Below are 6,000 nucleotides of genomic sequence, written 5' to 3' on the forward strand. Positions count from 1 at the left end.
CATGAGATATCAGTATTTAAGCAGGGAAAACAGGATATCCATGCTAGGGCTTGTCATGGGCCGTCAGTGCCAAAGTGGGATTAAGACGCATTCACAGAGAAGAGCAGCTTGCCTTGAGAATTCCATTTAGTCTGGAGGATATTAAATAGGACGCTGCCCTGACATGCAGGTTACAAGCCTAAATCCAGAGAAGAGGAAATTCACAAGGAACAAGCATTAATGGGTAGAAAGTCAGAGGTAAAGGAAGTAGGGGGAGGGCATCCATGCGTGGAGGTGGCGCAGCCTTGTCTGAGCAGTTAGAGGCTGAGTAGACCAAGGAGAGCAATTGCACATGGGGGTGTCGCCAATGAAGACTATCAAAGTCCAAGCGAGGTAAATGGGGGGCGTGTTTATAAAGGGTATGCCTGGAGTGAGTGTCAGAGTCTGAACATATTTAGAAAAGCGTTCTCATGTTTTGGGGACTATACAGCATTTTGTGATGTCAGAGCCTGAGTTATAAATGGAGAATGCACCCACACACACAGTCGGGCACTTGCATAGGTACACTTTCCACACGCTGTCTAATGAGAGTAGGTGGGAAATAATGAGTATATATACTCCTCAATACTGGATTCAAAATTCCACCTTCCACAAAAAATAATTGGGCATTCTTGGAGAAATTGTCAATTCCATGGCTAGGGCAGGGTGAGCCTGGAGTATCTTTCACCAAAAGCATCAGATTGTTCAAAGAATGTTGGGGAGTCATCAACAGGACAGAGAAGCCAGCTTAAATAAATTCCCCCTGTCCAAGGCTGGAACAACGTGGACATCAAAATAAATAATGATAGTGAGGGATAATGATTCATTTAGTAAGCTAAGAGACTATTAATCAAATAGATAAAAGTCAGTAAATATAAAACGATGAGAAGTAAAATATTTACATGCTGTAAAATAAAAAAAAAAAAAAAAGTAATAATTGCCAGATAGGATACTGTAACAACAGTAGAGAAGATTGACTGCAACCTCTTCAATCAAACGATCCAAGTGAACATCATCAACAATGGGACACACTGAAATCATGAATCGCCTGATAGAGTGAGATGATATGAACACAGTATCATTTCTGTCATTTTTCTGTCAAAGGTGCAAAACATCAAATTCATCATGAGGAAATACTGAATAAAGCAAAACTGAGAACTGTGTAAAATAACTGCCCTTTAGCTTTGGCATCCAAGTAATACTGGCCTCATAGAAAGAGTTGGAAAATGTTCCTTTCCAATTGTATTTATACATTTAGAATGCAAGTATGCACCATTGGCAGGAATCTTTAAGTATTTGGTAGAATTCACCAACTAAGCTATCCGGGTCTAGGTGTGGTAGGGGGTGCGTTTGTGATGTGGGTTTGGGGAGAAGTTTAGAAATTAGAATTATAATACTTTGCTATTCAGATTTTTATTTTTCTTGAGTCCATTTCAGTCGTTTATGTATTTCTAGAAGTTTTTCAGTTTCATCCAAATTTTCTAATTCTTGTCATGGTATTCCATGGTATATAATATATATATATATATATATATATATATTATAGATAGATGATAGATATCGATATAGATATTGATATGTTGATATATTGCTCAGAGGTTGTAAGAATTTTTTCCTTTTTATTCCTAATTTTAATAATTTATGTCACCGTTTTTCTTCCTTTTGTCCATACAACGATTTTGTGTCCATTTATTGATCATTCTGAGCAGCCAACTTTTAAAACATACTTTTTTATTTATTATTTAATTTTTAATTGAAGGATAAAGGCTTTACAAAAATTTCATGTTTTCTGTCAAACCTCAACATGAATCAGGCATAGGCATACATATATCCCCTTCCTTTTGAACCTCCCTCCCATTTCCCACCCCATCCCTCCCCTCTAGATTGATATCGAGTCCATGTTTTGAGTTTCCTGAGCCATACAGCAAATTCCTGTTGGCTACCTATTTTGCATATGGCAATGTAAGCTTCCATGTTACTCTTTCCATACATTTCACCCTCTCCTACCCTCTCTCCATGTCCATAAATCTATTCTCTATGTCTCTTTCTCCATTGCTTCCCTGTAAATAAATTCTTCACTAACATTTTTTTCTAGATTCTGTATATATGTTAGAATATGATACTTATCTTTCTCTTTCTGCCTTACTTCACTCTGTATAATAGGTTCTAGCTTCATTAACCTCATTAGAATGCCTTTCTTTTTATGGCTGAGTGATATTCCATTGTGTATATGGAATACTATACTTCTTCCTTATCCATTCACCCCTCGAGGGACATCTAGGTTGCTTCCATGATCTAGCTAATGTAAACAGTGCTGCAATGAACAATGGGATATGTGCATGTTTTTCAATTCTGGTTTCCTCAGGGTATATGCCTAGAAGAGGGAGTGCTGGGTCATATGGTGGCTTTATTCTTAGTTTTTAAAGGAATCTCCATACCGTCTTTCATAGAGGCTGTATCAATTTACATTCCCACCAATAGTACAAGAGCATTCCCTTTTCTCCACACCCTCCCCAGTAGTTATTGTTTGTAGATTTTTTGATGAGGGCCATTCTGACCAGTGTGAGGTGATTGTAGTTTAGTTTTGTATCTCTCTAATAATGAGTGATGTTGAGCATGTTTTCATGTATTTGTAAGCAATCTGTATGGCTTCTTTGGGGAAATGTCTATTTAGATCTTTTTCCTACTTTTTGATTGGGTTGTTCTTCTGGTATTGAGTGGCATGAGCTGCCTTTATATTTTGGAAATCTACCTTTTGTCAGTTGTTTCATTTACTATTATTTTCTCCCATTCTGAGGGTTGCCTTCTCACCTTGCTTATAGTTTCCTTTGCTGTGCAAAAGATTTTAATTTTAATCAGATCCCACTTAGTTATTTTGTTTTTATTTCCATTACTGTAGGAAGTGAGTCACAGAGGGCCTTTCTTTGATGTATATCATTGAGTGTTCTGCCTATGTTTTCCTCTAACTTCATAGTTTCTGGTCTTACATTTAGGTCTTTAATCCATTTTGTGTTTATCTTTGTGCATGGTGTTAGGAAGTTTTCTAATTTCATTCTTTTACATGTAGGTGTCCAGTTTTCCCAGCACCATTTATTGAAGAGGATGCCTTTCCCCTTTGTATATTCTTTCCTCTTTTGTCAAAAATAAAGTACCCATAGGTGCATGTTGTTTTATTTTGTTTGTTTGTTTTTCCTGAGCTCTCTATCTTGTTCCTGTGGTCTACATTTCTACTTTTGTGCCAGTACCATACTGTGTTGATGACTATAGCTTTGTAGTATCATATGAAGTCGGGACGGTTGATTCCTCCAGTTCCATTCTTCTTTCTCAATAGCTTTGGCTATTTGGGGTCTTTTGTGTTTCAATATGAATTGCAATTTGTTGTTGTTGTTGTTGTTCTAGCTCTGTGAAAATGGTAAATTGAGTAAATTTACCACTGGTAAATTGAGAGGGATCACATTGAATCTGTAGATCACATTTGGTCATATAGTTATTTTCACAATATTGATTCTTCCTACCCACGGACATGGAATATTTCCCCATCTGTTTATGCTGTCTTTGGTTTCTTTCATTATCTCTGATTTTTCATTGTTCATATATAGAAATGCAAGTGATTTCTGTGTATTGATTTTGTATCCTGAAACTTTGCTAAATTCACTGATTAGTTCCAGTAATTTTCTGATACGATCTTTGGGGTTTTCTATGTAAGGTATCATGTCATCTGCAAACAGTGAGAACTTTGCTCTTCTTTTCCAACCTGGATTCCTTTTATTTGTTTTTCTTCTCTGATTGCTATAGCTAGGAGTTCCAGAACTGTGTTGAATAATAGCGGTGAAAGTGGGCACCCTTGCCTTGTTCCTGATCTTAGGGGAATGGCTTCAGTTTTTCAACATTGAGAATAATTGTGCTGTAGGTTTATCATATATGGCCATTACTATGTTGAGGTAGGTTCCTTCTATGCCCATCTTTTGAAGATTTTTTATCATAAATGGATGTTGAATTTTGCCAAAAGCTTTTTCTGCACCTGTTGAGATTATCATACGGTTTTTAATTTTCGATTTGTTAGTATGGTGCATCCCATTGCTTTTTGTATTATTGAAGGATCCTTGCACTTCTAGAATAAACCCAATTTGATCATGGTGTATGAGCTTTTTGATGTGTTGCTGAATTGTGTTTGCTAAAATATAGTTGAGGGTTTTTGCATCTATGTTCATCAGTGATATTGGCCTGTAGTGTGTGTGTGTGTGTGTGTGTGTGTGTGTGTGTGTGGTGTTGTCTTTGTCTGGTTTAGGGTGGTGGTGGTATCATAGAATGAATTTGGAAGTGGTCCTTCCTCTGAAATTTTTTGAAAGAGATTTAGAAGGATAGGCATTAGCTCTTCTCTAAATGTTTGATAGAATTCTCTGTGAAGCCGTCTGATCCTGGGCTTTTGTTTTAGGGGAGATATTTTATCACAGCTTCAATTTTATTGCTTGTAGTAGGTTGTTCATCATTTCTACTTCTTCCTGGTTCAGTCTTGCAAGATTGAACTTTTCTAAGAATCTGTCCATTTCTTCCAGGCTATCCATTTTATTGCCATATGGTTATTAATGACAACTTCTTACAATGTTTTGTATTTTTGCATTGTCTGTTGTAACCTCTCCTTTTCCATTTCTAACTTTGTTGATTTGTTTCATTTCTCTTTTTTTTTTTTTCTTTCTGAGTCTGGCAAAAGGCTTGTCAATTTTGTCTATCTTTCCCAAGAACCAGCTTTTAGTTTTAGGTTTTTTGGTTTTTTTTTTAATCATTACTATTATCTCTTTCATTTCTTTTTCATTTATTTCTGCTCAGATCTTTAGATTTATTTTATTCTGCTAATTTGTTGTTGTGTTTCCCTTTGTTTTAAGTGCAATGTAAAGTGGTCTATTCAATGTTTTTCTTGTTTCTTGAGATAGGATTGTATTGCTATAACTACCCTCTAAGAACAGCTTTTGCTGCATACCATAGGTTATGCATTATCATGTTTTCACTGTCATTTGTTTCTAGAATTATTATTATTTTTTTAATTTCCCTTCTATACTTCAGTCACCTGTTGGCTATTTGGAATGTGTTATTTAATCACCATGTGTTTGTGTTTCTTACAGTTATTTTCGTGTACTTAATACCTAGTCTTATAGTGTTATGACCAGAGAAGATGCTTGATATGATTTCATTTTCTAAAGTTTACTGAGGTTTGATTTGTGAACCAAGATGTGGTCTATCCTGGAAAATGTTCCCTGCGCACTTGGTGAGAAGGTGCGTTCTTCTGCATTTGGATGGAATGTCCTGGAAATATCACCTAAATAACCAACTTTTGATTTGCTGATTCTCTCTGTGTTTTGTTTTCTCAATTTCATGTATTTTGCTCATACATTTTTTGCATGCTATGTATGCTTAATGTGAGCTAACTTGTTATGTGTTTTCTATTTTCATTCCTCACAAGGTACAGTTTAGCCTTGAACAACAGGAATGTGAACCTTGCATGTCCATTTACACAAAGATTTTTTTTTTTTTTTTGTAGTAAACACTAGAGCTATTTGAATCTGCAGAAAATTAACCATCAATGTGGGAGAACCACATAGGCAGAGTGACGACTATAATTTATGCATGAATTGTCAACGACAGAAACAGTTGGTGTCCTAGTGTCATATTGTTCAAGGGTCAACTGTATTGTCTTGTATTTCTTGTGATTCTTTATTTACTCATTTAGGAGTATGTTGAATAATTTTCACATATTTTCTGTTTCTCAAATTTTTTTCTAACTTAATTGTATTCAAAGCATATACTTTATATGATTTCAATCCTTTAACATTTGTTTTAAGGATACCCATCTCCACAGGCAGAGAAGTTCCAGCAAGACAGTAGGTGCTGGCGTGGCAGCTAAATGACGCTGGGACGACTGTGAGCAGATACCCCATGAAAAGGGCAGAGAAGCCCTAGAAAGATGGTAAGCACTGGACCAGTGGC

The sequence above is a fragment of the Cervus canadensis genome, chromosome Y, assembly GCF_019320065.1.
Source record: "Cervus canadensis isolate Bull #8, Minnesota chromosome Y, ASM1932006v1, whole genome shotgun sequence".
NCBI lineage: Eukaryota > Metazoa > Chordata > Mammalia > Artiodactyla > Cervidae > Cervus > Cervus canadensis.